This window comes from Apis laboriosa, unplaced genomic scaffold (assembly GCF_014066325.1).
Source record: "Apis laboriosa isolate Shangri-la unplaced genomic scaffold, ASM1406632v1 scaffold1321_cov151, whole genome shotgun sequence".
NCBI lineage: Eukaryota > Metazoa > Arthropoda > Insecta > Hymenoptera > Apidae > Apis > Apis laboriosa.
In genome coordinates, this window is record NW_025221248.1 from 586,343 (window position 1) to 603,284 (window position 16,942).

At 23.7% G+C, this 16,942-nt stretch overlaps 1 protein-coding gene across 2 annotated transcripts in view; it reads right to left on the reverse strand.

Annotated features, from left to right (window-relative positions):
* LOC122720686 (cysteine-rich motor neuron 1 protein) overlaps positions 1-16,942 on the reverse strand; it is a 275,210-nt gene that overhangs the window by 101,732 nt on the left and 156,536 nt on the right. The window lies entirely within an intron of this gene.

Here is a 16,942-nt window from a genome sequence, read left to right on the forward strand (position 1 = left end):
AAATAATAAATTAAATAGTGATAACTGTTATTAAATTTTAGATATAAAATTCATTTTACTATAACGAACAAATATAAAATATCGAAATTGATCATACGACAACACATCCTTGGTTTTTACTATTCTTCATAAATTAAAAATTTATGAAATTTATGAAATTCATTATAATAAAAGTTATTTTATTCAAAAATTTATAATAGTTGTAAAAAATCGTTCATAAAAATTCGTAAAAAATATTTAGATTTATGACATTCGTAAAAATCATTCATTTTATTCAAAGTATATTCTTTCAACATTACTATGCATTGGTGATCAACTAGTGCAAAGATAGACTTGTAGAGATCTATTGTATCTCTGTCACGACTACTTATATGATTGAAATATTATCGTAGCATTGATATTTTTTTTCTTTTTTTATCTTTTATTATCTTTTATATTTTTGAATACGAGAAATAATCATAGGGAGTCAAATCAAATAAATAGTCAAGCATTACTAAGTATTTGTTTTTTAGCCACTATCAACAATGCATTGTACTTTTCATCATTATTCTATTATATTTTTCTGAAAGACGTATTAAGAAACATTTTATTACTTCACTCAATTATATTATTATTTCATTCTTATATTATGTTTATTTTTGTTGCATTGTTTTTTGTTTATGAAAAATTTATACATATGCACATACATAACTTAAAAAAATGGTATAAATAATTGGTAGATGGCAACGAATACGTGAACAACGATATTTTTACCGATTGATATTTGAAGTTCATACTTGAATATATCAAAATCATTGATGTTTTTATATAATTGATGATTTTAGATCTATTTAGCGGATAATTTTAAAACTTTAAAAGAATACGTGATGCAAAATGCCAAACTATTTGCTTCGTATATTATATTCTTAATAATGAGTCAGAATACTTATCAACAGAAATTATAGATATTTTGAGATTGTGTTTATCTTTCATTGTAAAACATATAACTATTTTTATTTTTATCAAATCTTAAGTAAAATTCATTTGATATTTGACAAGTTATATCTAAATATATATTTATATATATTTTTTTATCCAGAAATACTTACTTCTTGTCACAATATCAATATCGTCAGAATTTTATAATATAATATATAATATTCTCTCGATATATAGTAATTCAACTAACAAAGGCTTAACTTCGACAAAAAAAAAATCGATTATCTAATATGTTAGTCAATTTATATTATTAAATAGTATCCTAAAAAATATTGATTTATATGTAATAAAAATTTTATAAAAATCTTATAAAAGCTTAATTAAAATTTTAAATTTTAAATTTTTAAAAAAATATATTATAATTATACATATTTTACTATAGTCCATATATCGAATAACATCGATGGCAATTAATTGATGACTCTTAGTATCGATATATCTATGTTTTTTTTACATTTTTGTCACTTTTTGTCTAATTTCCTTAAACATATGAAAAAAAATAATTTACGTTATTTTTCAGATAGATCGCTTATTAATTGTGATATAATGATCAAATATCAAACTTGACTTGCAAATAATTTTCAATTGAAACTATATCATATTTCTTTGTTTTCATTATGACTTATTTATATTCGATGGTATGCGAAACTTTAACTTATGTTTCTCTAACTTACGTAAAATGAGAAAGGTTATTATAGATTAAAATTGATGCGTGGGTAAGTCACGCATTCACGATTGGTTAAACTATTACCTCGAAACAAGATCAAGATTTATCGAAACCCACGCGGTAAGCGAAAGTTGTTTCTTCACGTTGGAGATTACTCGACCAGATAAACACGGTTGAATTCACTGTTGTCGCGTTTAGGTTGCAGTGGATGCGTTTTCATTTCATTTGAACTAGAGTTGTGTAATATAAATATATATAAATATCGATAATAAGAGGTTATCAATAATATCATTAGGGTTGATAAAGAATAGCAATAATTGAAATTTCTATTTTTTCTTATTTAAAATTATTATTAGAGATAATGATATTTATGTTAATATGATTATCTATTAATCATATTTAGTTTTAGATATATTTGTTTAAAATATCGTTAAGATATAATAAAAATAGAAATAGCTGAAATAATGTATAATTTTCAATAAAGCTTATTTCTTTGTTATTTATTTGTTTTAAAGTTATTATATATATTTTTATGAACCTTAATAATAACTAATAAATAATAACTAATAAATAATAAATAATAAATAATAAATAAGAAAAAACATAATATTAATTATTTATTCGTTAACAATATTTTAATAATATTATCAATATATCAAATATTATCAATAGAATATCGATAACATTTCAATAATCGTTAATTATAACTCTAATTGGAACGTTGCAAGAACGCAAGAAATGATAGTAACCAATAAATGCACGTTTTAATTCAAATTTCAAATCAATCTTCTCTAATTCTCAATCTTTAATTTCTATCAGATAAACCGAAGAAACTAAATTTAAGAAATTTTTTAAAAATAAAATAGTTAAAAAAATAAATACCTAAAATTCAAAAAATATATATTTTCTATTCATGAAAAAATATGTAATCATAATTTTACTTTCTATTCATAAAAAAATCATATTCAAATCATATTCAAATCATACTTTAATTTTTAAAATGAAGAAAAAATTTAAGAAAATTTTTTCAGATTTTTCAAAAATTATCATAGAGAAAAAAAATAAAACATAAAATATACTATCTTATAAATTTTATTTAAAACATATTTTTTTATATAATCAATAATTTTAAAGATAATAAAAAAAATTGATTGATTTTGTGAGTACTTAAATAATTATTTTAATGGTTAAAATAATTTCTGGAAACATATTTTCTCGTTATCTGATCGAATTGAGAAATTTTATTGTTAAAATTATTTCTTTATTAATTGAAATTATTTTGGGCGAGATATTGAATCGATATTATTAAACGAAAGGAAAATTTGAAAGATAACAACAATTAATGTAATTGGCTTTAATACAACAGAATAATTTTTACAATAGACAGTTTTTAGTTTTAGTTTAGTTTTTAGTTTTTATGTGTTTGTGTGAAAATTATTCTATTGAACTAATCATAAGATTGTTATTTTTTTATTTTGTAAATTCCAAAAAATAATATGGAATTACATTTTTAAACTTGAAATATCTTCTAAATCAATCAATGATTTTTCGATATAATAATTTTTTATAGAGAATATGCAGATAAATCTTATAATAAATAATATTATATAATAATAAAAATTATATAATTCTATCATAAAAAATTGTTTATACAATATAATATTTTCTTTTAAATCGAATAAATTTTATTAAAACATTTTTTTGATAATTCTTCGTGAAATATTCGATTTCGTATCTAATTAAACGGAATAACGCGTATAACAATATAAATATAAATATATATCAATGATTTTACTCAAGAATATCAATCAATCAATATATTCATGTAAATAAAGATTTTCGTTCTAAAGAATTAAGAATTGAAAATATCTTGAGTGGAAAAGTATATTCCTTTAAATTAAGATAAAGTTTCCTAATTAAATTTTTTCTTTTTCTTTTGAAGTTTTCAGATAACAGATAAGAGAATTAAATTAAAGTCAAATTTAAATCATTTAATGTATTGATTTTCGAAAAAATTCATTTGAAAAACTGAAATCGTTTTGGTGAATTCATGTGGAAAATCACACTTTTTTAAAAGCGGAAATCGTTCTAACGAATTCGAATTCAAAATTCGTACCCCTATTCTGTAAAAATTTGCCAAGAAAGCAGATGGCAACTGACCCAAGAGCCGCTTCGCCGCCGCTCGTAAACTAAACAAAAGAATTTAACAGACGACTGACCAAGCGAGGATCAAACGTTCTGATGAACAGTTGTTGGTCATCCAGGTGCAAAAATAATATCGCCGCTCTTAATGTAATATTACTTAATTAAGAATTTGATATAATATTTATTTTTATATATATTTTTTAATTTTTATTTTGTATAAAATAAAAGATCATTAAAATAAATATTTTTTTAAAAACAAATACATAATATATAAAAAAAATAACTATTATTATTCAATTATTGTACCAATTTATTTGAAATCAATTTATTTTATTTTTATTGAAGTACAAATTTATCTTTTTTGTTTTTTTATGCAAATTTTTCAATTTTTTTTCAATAAATCTAAATTTTTGTAAATATCTTTTGTGAATTTTTGTAAATATCTATAGCTAGTAATGCAAGATTACTTATTTTTTCCGACAACACTGAAGATTTAAGATAATTTTTAATTAATTTTGATTTAGCAAAATTTCTTTTGATGTCAGTTACAGATAAAGTTAAAAAAATTCTTAAAGCTATATAAAAATTAAGAAATCAAAATATTAATTCATTATTTGTAATATAATCTAAAATATCTAAATTACAATTAAATATTTAATTATTTAGTTATTTTGAGCTATATAAAAACAGTTTATTCTTGTAAGTAAAATAATATTACAAAAATCATGTATAAATTAATTGAATTTATTTGCAAATATTTATAATTATTAATATAATTATTAATAAAAAGATATACTTATTAAAATTTTCACATATACATTTTCATGTACATATATTGAATAATAATATTTTTCATCGTCCAAGCTTCTGTTTATTGAACCATTATTAAGAACTATTGAAGAATTGGTGCGTTTTGTGAACAAGAAAAAACACATGCTATGTAACCACTCGTATAAAAATCTATGGAATTAATTGTTGCATGTTCAAAACCCAGTTTAAATGAAAACGCATCGCAATAGTAGTTTTAATACAACCGATTCTGCATGACAAATCAGTGACTGGTGGTGGCCTCAAGCGGCGGCAATGTTCCATCCTCGACAGCTGTGACCACGAATTTGCCATCAAACGTCGACCACCGATAATCTCTTTTTCTTCATTTCCGTTTATCCGTTTATTCCATCCTTTTTTACAAATTGCTTTTTCCCCTCTCACTTCCTCACACACGCGGACCGATGATTAAATTGTTCGCGATACCTACATAGATAAATACGATCTCTCGATGACGCGTAACTTTCGTGAAAGCAACTATTGCGAAAGCAGCGTTTGACAAAAATATCGAAAGATGTGATTTTTTTTCATGCATCGATAAAACTCTGCTCGCAAGAATATACGTATATGCGTCATTGATTTTCAAATAAAAAAAGGCGAGTATCTATTCCGCTTTGCCTTCGTTTGCATTAAAAGGGAGAAAATAGATCGAACATCATTGATGAACGATATGTCTTATATATACATGTCTTATATACATATATTTCGATAATTCACTTCTTGGAATTCGAACGCAATTAATTTATAAGCGCATCTCTCGTTCATTCATTTGACACAATTTTCTGAAATAATATTACATTATGAATTAGAAAATTAAGGGGTAATTGTAAAGTATCGGATGTGAAACGTCGTATGCACAATTTGACACATTAATTGAAGTTTGTAACTTCTAAAGGGTATCTACATTTAGCAATGCAACCCGAGGAGAAATCAATTTGGTTTATAATACATTCATGTAGTTACAAATTCTGATGGGATCACGGAATCTAATATAGCTTTTAAACATATAAGTTCTGAATATGTATGAATTGAATAATAGATCAATAATCAAGGATTAAAATTAATAAGACAGAGGATAATTGATAATCAATGAAAAAATCAATAAAAATAAAATAAAAATTAATTGAAATTACAATTAACAATTTTGTATAATTAACTTAAATCACTTCTATTCTTATTATTAATATATTTAAAAAAATCAATGAAATATCATTTATTCATAAATTATCATTAACAATATCTTTAATGGTAAATTTGAATAACATAAAAAATAAAAACTCTATATCGTTCGTTACTCTATTATAATCATGATCGTGTTTGGACGCAGGAAGAAGCCTCTCAAGAATTCTAGAGATAAGTCGCAAGAATTTTTATTGCGTTTATTTAATCACCTGAGCATATTTAACTCGACGAAGAGACCATTCTGCGTATTTCGTGATCGACAGATCGAATCGAATTTTTTCTCGCACAATCGCAAGGTGACATCGTATTTCTTTGCCGCGCGCGCCATCATGTTTTGGATTCATGGACCGTAACATTTTAGCGAAAAGTCGACGAAAGTCGAGGCAAAGGTGTCAGGTGGGGGCAATGAAAACGATTGGTTCGGCGCCACGGGGCAAAGTCGAGCGCAATAGCTCGAAAGAATTCAAGGACGAGGAGGAAGGATCGTCTGGTTCGCTAAGGTGAGGCTTTCGTTGGTATTTTTTCGCAGTCAGCTGTGCAAAGATTGACATCACCGCGTGCCAGAGCGGTGATTCATCGGAAAGAAAGCACTCGAGTCGATAGTACCTGGAAATGAATTAAAGTAGCCGTTTATCGCCGATTAAGATAATCGAACGAACAAGCACCGCGTCACGCGCTAAAGAAAGACTTCTCTGTTCATCTTTCCAAAGGCTTGCGACGATATCTCGACGAATCGCATACTCGCTTTCGAAGAATTTGAATGCGCGCACTCCTGTAATTTTCCGCCGTGGAGCCGACATAGAGATGAACCGACGCTTTCTTCGTTGTCATCTCGTAAATCATTGATATGTTGTGTGGACTAGAGATTAAAAAAGATTAAAAATGATGCGAAGAAAAATTGTTCGTAAGTTTTCATTATTATTTTATATTGTCTTTACAATATTACACATAAAATATATACGAAATCAAATTTGTTAGAAAAAATATTTGTTATAAGCAAATAGAAGAAAAATTATTTATAAATATAATAATGTGCTTATTATATAGATATGATATTATCCAAATAGCCTAATATATATATATATATTGAAGTTTGAAATTGATTCATATCTGGAGAACATGTTCCAATATATAAATATAGTATTGAAACATATTTGATATTTTATGAAAAAATATTTTGACACGATTTCATATCAGTAGAATGTTTTAAAATAAATTCTTTTTATATGTACGTAATCAATAAAAATAAAATAACTAATTCCAAATATGACATTTATTCGTAAAATTTTATAAATATTTATTTTATTAGATATAATTTATGATTCATTTATATTAAAATTTAATAACATTTAAATACATGTGATTTTTCAAAATTTTGAAATATATATTATGTTTATATTATGTACATTATGTAAATTCTATTTAATATTATTTATAAAAAATTTATAAATAACTATATTTTTTAATGCAAAAAAAAACATATCTTTACATTTCAGTTCAATTTCAGTGTAGATTTACACTCTCAAACATGCATGGATGCTTAAAAAAAATTTTTTTAGAATCTTATTTTTTTAATTTCAATAATGTTTTATATATAATATAAAAATACAATAAATATTTTAATGTTAATTAGTTGTTATTATATAATTGTTAATTAATATTTAATATTTAAATATTTATCGTTTCTTATAATTAATAAGAAATCTTAAGAAATTTTTTGAAATCTGTGATAACTTAGAAAATAATTCTTTCAATTAAATATCTTCAGCGAAATAAAATTTTAACCTATTATTATTATTACGGCATGCTATCATTTGATTATGATCAAATTTGATATTTCAATTATATAAAAGAATAAAAATTCAACTTAAATTAAATAATATTTATGCTGTTTTTCAGATAATAATTCAGATAATTTCAGATAATGATACATTTGTTTTACTGACTGAAATTATTTTTTGTTAATTCCATTAAATAATTTTATTTTCATTGAAATTGAAATAACAAATAAATATAAATATAAATAAAATTCTGTTTAATAAAGATCATATCATTTATTCCATTGTTTTCGATATTTTAAAGAGTTTATCATATATATTTTTATTTTTTTGTATATATTGAAAGTTACTTTGTCATTTTTTAAATAAATGATTTCATTTCACGATATATATTAATCTCTAATTTATGTAATATAATAAAAAATATTAATTTTAAATTCAACTTGTTGACAAATTAAATTAAATTAGAAGATGTTCATTTAGTATTTTCTCATTAAATATTTTTTTTTAACAAAAATTCTAAAATAAAATTGGATACAGTTTAAATTTTAAATGTATGTACGTGGATTAAGAAAATATCAATTATTTTATTTGTAACAAATAAATTTAAACAAAAATCTTTTGTTCTACATTACATATTTGTTCTGTTTGTTCTATACATCTCCTTATAATATTATTAATTATTTACACTTATAAAATAAAATAAATAATTGATTGAATTATAATTTTTCGTTTTCTATAAATTAAAAATTTTTTATTTTTGTAAATTAAATATCAATTTCTCGTTGTTGAATTTTACAAAAATAATTTCCTTCTTTTTATTAAATAAAAGTTTTATTTAGTTTTATTGAAAATATCTCTTTAAAATTTTAATCCTTACCGACTCCATCATTCTATCGCGATAAAACAAAAAAACTTAGAGCGATCGGTATTGCACGACTGTTTCCTCTATTTATTCGGATGTTGGAGATACGGTTCGATGGTTGTCAATTCATTTTTCCTTCTCGTTTAAAAAAAAAAAAAAAAAAAATAATAAAACTACGCGTGTTGGGTTTCCAACATCGTGACGTTACGCCATCAACAATATTATGGAAATATAGATAGATATAGATACACGACTCAGTGGAAAAGCGCAATATTGCTCATTGCTCAAATATCGAAATTCGTATCGATATTATTCTTTGTTCTTTGTTTTCATACGATAATTCATTTGACCAGTGATACGTCTAGCAACTTTTTTATCTTATGCTATTTCGAAATAAAAAACAAAGTGATGGAACGTACAGTTGCACGCAAAAATTTTCAATTAGTTACATTTTCTTTTTTTTTCTTTATATTCTGAGAGAAAGCGATATTCAAAAAAATTTTCACTAATATTAGATAAAAAAATAGAATAAATAAAAAGAAATAATATGAGAAATAAACATTGTTTATTATATTATATTTTATTATTTATTTACAAAATTATTAAATTAGTATATGTAAGTTTCAGCCACATTTTATAAAAAAAGAATCTTACAATCTAAATTGAATTAACCTGTTATTTGTTGCAAATTATTATTAATATTTTGTATTTATAACAACAACATCGTAATGTGAAGTCAATTAATCTAGAAATAAGATCTAAAAGAATTTCATTTCGTTCTTCTTTTAAAATTTCGAATAATTCTTTTATTTCGATGTTTAAATTCATTTACTTTGTGTTGTTTCAACATCTTTTATAAATGTTCATTTGAATTAATATCTATTTGGATTGATCAAATCAGATGAAAACTTATATTTTTAAGGGTTTATACTCAACTTCGATGTGTTGACATTACACGAAGAGAGAGTCCGTAACAAAATGATTATATTAATTATAATATATAATTATAATATTGCTTTTTTAAATGTATTATATATATTAGAAAATTGATAAAAAAGTAATCAGCTCATTTAAAATTCATTCAGATATCAACATTCGCTCAACATTTTCTTACTTTGGATAAACAAAGATTGGAAAAAATATCGCTTTTTCAAATGAATCGAAATTTGGAAATGATATGCGATATCCAATTGACAAAATAATATGATATTAAATCGCAAAATAATTTACAACGAAGAACAACAGATTATACTACAAGATTTAATTAAATTAGATTAATTTACTTTTGTACAAACTAATTTGTTAATTTTATAAATAAGTATGGTAATATAAAGTAATGAATATAATGTATTACTATTTTGTTTTTCATTTATACTCTTTCACCTAATATCAGCCAAAATTTTTTTCAACATCATTTTTGGAATATAAAGCGGAAAAAAGTTCCGATTAATCGAAAACTTTTGCACGCAACTGTACGTGAAAAACGAACGTGAATAGCAAGATCGAGAATTGTATAAAAAGAAAGCAAGATGGTTTTCCCCTATGTCGAACAAATACGATCGATAGAAGCGAATCGCGTAATTCCGTAATTTTAGTGGAAACAAAGCACGCGCACAACTTTATAAGATTTTCAGGTAATCACGAGAAAACAACTGTCGGTGGAGATTTGTCGGGGAAAAGAAAGAATAAAATTGAATGAAAAAAGTCACCACAATTGATTTCGACGAGTCGAATCGTTCCTTCTCCGTTCCTAGATGCATTAACAAATCCACTATTGTTTCGCAAACGCGATTCGGGATATTGATTCGGAAAATATTCAAAGATCGATCGATGCGGTAATCGTGGAATTTTCACTCGATTATCGAACGGTCGAGGCATTTGCCGAGAAGGATATAGATATAGGAATGAAACAAGGGTGGTTTGGTGATTGTATTACGTTCCATTTCAATCTGGATGGGAATCACGATTTCGCAAAGTATCATTAATGAACGACGGCGGTGTTGGATTCCATGACGCAGAGGCGAAAATACGCGACTTGAATTCGTCCATTGATTCGCGCGCGCTCGTTGCTCACGACACGCATCGCGACACGCATCGCGATCGCGCGTAATACACGCGTATACGCCAGCTACGTGGCGGCGTTCATTCATCGGGCTCGGCCGGCTTCGGTCACGCGCTTCTTCATCCTTGTCTTTCCTTGTTTACCGACCGGCATGCTGACGTTTCTCCTCTTCCATATCGATCGAATATCTTATTTCTTATTCTTATTGCGGCAACAAACCGACCTGTTACGAGTTCAGAGTTACAAATTAAGGAAAATTAAGTTATACGTGTATACAAGATGAGTCATTTAAATTGTGTGCCATTCAACTGTAATTCACTTGTAAATTATTCGTCGTATAAGAGATAGGTAATTATTTACAAGAAAGGAATCGTGATCTTTTTGATAATTTTAACGTATCATCGGCTCGAATTATATTGCGAAGATTTTATTCTACTTGGTGGTCGTTGTTAATTAAAAAGTTGTTATTAACAATAACTTTTCTTGGAAACAGTTTAGATTAGCTTAGATTGGATTAGTTTTAATCAGGTTTATTGCTACGATTGCCACAATTACTACAATGGCCTCGTGGCGGCCAGATTAAGAAAACTAACCTAAATACAAATACAAACAGTTTAGATTAGTTAGTTAAATGAATTTTTATTTGATTTTGATTTGAAGTGAGATTAAAAAATTAGAATTGATATGAATTAATTGATGTTAAACAAGATTTTAATTTCTAATTTCTTGATTTCATGACTTATGTCAATTAATTTATATATCGATTTGAATTAAATTAATAACTTTTTAATAACGATGACAAGTAATATCTTTACAGTACTATTCATAATGATCTAGACAACATATTAAAAAATTATTCGAAGATTGGTATTTTTCTGTAAATTTTTATTAAAAAATGTTTCAAATGAAAATTGTTTCGTATCATATATAACGATTAATTTTTTGATAAAATAAGAGTATAATTTAATAATAACGTAAGTTTGTTAGTGATAATAATAATATAATATTTGATTCTAAGAAATCCGAAGAATGTTCAATATTAAAATAGTAAAAAAAATATAAAATCAAAAATTAATAATGTTTGATAATCTTTAATTAATTTTTAATTTAAATAGAATTCAAAATGTTCTTCATTACGATCAATATAAATGCATAGCTAATGAAAAAAATTGATATATGTATGCAAATATTTCCGAAATTACGTAAGAAATATGAACACGTTAAGGTAAGATTAATCAGTCGCCATAAAAAAGAATTATATATCAATAAAATTATATAAAATGAGTCTCATAATGTAACTCTAAATAATACGTAAATTATTCGTTTTTATGAAAAAATATTCCATACAAAACTAAAACGGAAACATACTATAGAAAAAAATATATTATTAATTTTTTTGCAAGTTTGAAAAATATATAAAATGAGTCTCATAATTTCAAATAATTCGTAAATTATTCGTTTTATGAAAAAATATTTCATACAAAAGTAGCGAAATATATTGTAAAAAAAAATGTTATATATGGTTATTAATTTTTTACAAATGTGGAATATACAAAAAAATATTATATGGTGTTATTAATTTTTTACAAATTTGAAATATACAAAAAGATCAAATTCGTTTTTTTAAATAGAGAATGTATTTTTTAATAATTTTTTAATAATTTTTTAATTGACGCAAAATATTATTCCATATAAAATAAAAACTTCTAAGCCAACTAAAGTAGTTTTACAAAAAAAAAAAAATAAACAAAAAAATATCCTTGTCTTTTATATAATAAATTTTACAAAATTCAAATTTTATAATTCATTAAAATATCTCTTAAAATAATTTTTTACTTTATGTGGCTTAATAGTTTTATAAGAAATAATAAAATATATATAATAATAATAAAATCTGCATTAATTTATTAAAAAAATATATAATTCCATAAAAAAACAAATTTTCAATTAAAAAAAAATTAACATCATATCATATTATAATTCTTTTTCTTTAAATATAATTTTTTTATATGAAACATTTTTTCATAAAACGAATTTACCAATTATTTGAAGCGATCATGCATGAAATTGAATAGCATTTCTGAATAAAAAAAGTAACTCCATGATTTTTTTCCTGTCTTCTTCTCAGTGTGTTCAAAAATTTTAAGTCGCGAAAAATAGAATCGTAATTATGATTCAGTTTGTATATTTGACAAATAAATGAAATATAAATGTCCAAATATATATATGCATGCCGTATACATCAGTATGTCACCAAGTCCTTCTTATCCACGAAGAGATTCTTATCCACGCGAAACCACGGCCAATTGAGAAAGAGATGTCAATATAAAAATATGCATCCACGAAAACAATATAATTTTCATAAATTTGTTCGAGTCATCTCTGTATTTTTCAATCTACAGTTCGATATTCAACAATCTGTATTTCGATTCAAATGCAAATTATCTCAGATGTTTTCGAGCGTGCCTTCGATTCATTAAATTATATGTGCGAATATAAAATTGTGAATTTGTATTTCGTTTAAGAATTGCGTTTTAAAACTAAGATATTTTTCAATTTCATATCTATTTTTAAATTTTTTTTTTTTTTTTTTACTTTAGTTAATTATTCTTGCCATTCATAATAAGTATCTTCGTACACTAATGGGATTTTCCTGTCTATTGGATAAATTAAATCAAATTATATATTAAAATCTTATTTCGTCACGAACGCCATTCATTCCTCTTTTAGTCTGATCAATGATAGAAAGTCATGAAAGATCTATTTTACCAAAATAGTAATTTTTATCAATTTTAAGAATATCGTTCCAGTTATTTTAAAAGTTTTATTTTATTTCATTAAAAGAAGAAATCATTCGAAAGTTGGAAGAATATTTTATATTTTTATTCATTTTTCCGAATAAAATGTTATACGCTTGATTTTGTTGATTTGAAACACTTAGTTTATTCATATTCATTAATCTCCTTCCATGAAAATTCTTTTAATATAAAAAGAAAGATTTATGTATTCATGAATATACGTATATATATTTTTTTAGCAAATCTATCTATGTGCTTGTCAAAAACGTTGAATGAAGGGAAAAAATGGCCACAATGAAACATTCGAAAAACAGCTAGGATGCATTCTAATATTTTCATATCGGTAGAACGTGCTCTAATCATCTTTTTTTTTTTAACATGAAGTAATGTGAAACAAATATTAAACTTACAGGCTGAGTCATTTAACTCTGCTATCTTGGAAAGATAAAACAACAAAGTTTTTTAATATTAAAAGGAGCATAAATATAATGATTAATTTTTTATATATTCCTTTTTTTATCGAGATTAATTATAATAAAAAAACTCAAAGTTTTCTATCATTTAATTATACGATTCGAAAGAATGTTAAATGGATGAGTAAGAATAAAAGAAGTTAAAAAATAAAATTAAAAATAAAATTCGAGATTATTTTTTAATTGATTTTTAATTTAAATAATGTTCGAAATGCTAACTACTACTGATTAATATGTATAGCGATCAACTAATGCGATTGACATATGCGCAAGAATTATATATTATAATATATTATAATATAATGCGCCCTGCGATGTGATTCTTCATATCTTCGAGTGCCATAGGTCGTTCATTTTTTAAATGTTCCAGCAGAAATTGGATCAAATGACTGTTGGAGACCGAGCCCATAAAATTTTATTTTTTGTTCATTTTTCACCAAAAACTATCTTGATAATTATTAGATCTTAATACATATCTTAGCATGTCTTTGACTAAATATTTAGGATTCTTTCGAATCACATAGTCAAATGTTACACGTTAAAATTAAAAAACTTGATGATTTTTATATTTTATAAAATATTTTATATTTTATATTTATAAAAAAGTTAATTATTACATTATGTATCCCAAAAAAATACCAAATATTAAAAATAAATTTGTTTGAAAAATTTTAAAACAATAAAAAAAATTAGTTTACGATTAAAATTCAGACAGAATTAAACGATTCGTTTTGTACATATCTCGTATATAATTGTAAAGAAAAGCACTGATATTGATTTGATGTAGAATAACAGCAGAAGAGATACTGACAAATTGATAAATTAATTAACGCTGTGTTAAAGTTTCGTAACATAAGTTTTCTCAATAATTTTCCAATATTGTTAATAATATATTTTATGAAGAGATATTTTATATAGAATAAGTATTTTATAGAAATGAAATATAAGATATTACGATTTATTTTGATTTATTTTCTTATTTTTTATTATTATTATTTATTTATTTCCATTACACAAATTATTCACGCTAATTAATTCCTAACATTTTTCTTATAACTAATAGAAAAAAGAATAAAAAAGTTTTATTATTTTTTAAAAGCAGTATGATGATCATTTTTTAAATTTACAATGATTATCGTGAAATGACACTTTTTTTAAATTGATATATATTTTTCTTTATATTTAATGATAACGATTACCAAAACAAATTTGATAACCTATTATTATATAATAGTTCAACATCTATTCCGATTTAATTATGCAGCGTCTTTTCTAATGCAGTATCTCTCCCATGATTACTTTAAATGAAGTTTCAGCCAACAGTTGTCGACTGACAATTAAACAACTTAAACTTGATTTAAAATGTTTGGATGTAGAGAATCTAATCTAACTCAACCTCTTTAGCAATAAAGGGAAGAAATTTTATATTTTTAATTATTTTTCATCAAAATAAAGAAAAAAAGTAAACATTTTCGTAATGAAGTAATAAAAAAAGGAAAACCTATATAAAAGTTATATTACTTAAGATTTATTAACTTTTTAATTTATAAAACAAATTGTGTAATTAAATACTTTCATAATGAATAGGTATAAAAAAACAATTAAAAAATTCCAACTTAATATTTAACACTAATAATAAAATATAATTTTCTCTTCATTTTATTTTGCGTTATAGAATTATGCAACATTATGCAATATGTTGTCCTTGATCTAAATAGCATAAATTTTGTATTTTCATTTGTTACGATATATGCACAAGCTATGCGAAAAAAGTAATATCAGTTAACAAACTATAGTTCGAAGTATAATCGTATGTCGGTTTTATCAGCTATAAGCGAATTGTGTTTCGTAACAACATATGAATCTATTATTTATAATTAAAACGAAGGTGAAAATAACTAGCAATAATTTTCAAAGTAAATGACGCAAATACGATGAGTAACTTTGATATTTGAAAATACGAAATTTTTATTTCGTCGTATTATAATTTTGTTCGTAACGAAAAAAAACGTATTATCAGATATAATATTAAAAAATTTTAATTAACAATAATATAGATTCTATTTACACAATAATTTATAATAATTTTTTTTATAATAATTTAATTTATAATAATTTATAATATTAAATAATACGTTTTAAATAATATTTAATTAACGTTATTCTAATATTTGGATAGCAATATAGCAAATACTAGTAAACGTCTTTATATGACTTATTGATTATCAAGACACTGTGATATACTTTTAAAAATAATTGAAAATAAGATTAGAATAAAAACACAATAAACTTACTAAATTGAAACATATATATTTTATGAAAGAATAATTTTATAATTTCATTGAAGAAACGCTTCAATGTAATGAAAAACAAATAATGATTTTTTAATTAATATATAAAAACATATATGATATATTCAATTTCACTCTGGTTATACGATTTTATATAGATTTTTTCTATATTAGTTTTTTGTTTCTTGAATTCTTCTAATTGAAATCTTGCTTCAACAATGAAACAAAATTCCTTAAAAAATATATATATATAATGATATTGTTAAAATTAAAACAAGTTTTTGAGAAAAGTTAAAATAAGAATTTTATATAAGCGACACGCATTCAACGCGTCGTATACAGAATTGTCTTACGAAGCTAGAATAAATTATATATCTTCCAAATTAATTAGAAATAGAAAAAAATGTAAATTAAAATTAAACGGTATTCAAGCGTAATCTGAATATAAATTTGCGTAGTTTTATGCATTAATGAATCTGGAAAATGCTTCGTTAAATAACGTTTAATTTTCATTTACATTCTTTTTCTATTTTTAACCGTTTAGAAGATATATAGCTTGTTTCGATTGGATATGCATGTACAGCATTATAATGCCTATGATATCGCTTACGATGCCTTAGATACATCTTGCAAGCAGATGAGATTATCTGTCTATAAGCAGCCATAAATTCTGATGCATATTTCAAACTCGTCGATCACTTCCATTAATTATTTATCTTGTCATCTATCAAACTTCGCATATATGAAAACACAAATAAGAAAAAAAGTTTTAAAAGTTTTTTAATGAAATCAAAATTTTATTTTCGCTGTTATTAAACAAAACGAGGAAATGTTTCTTCTAATATATTTAACAAAAAAAAAAAAAAAAAAAAAAA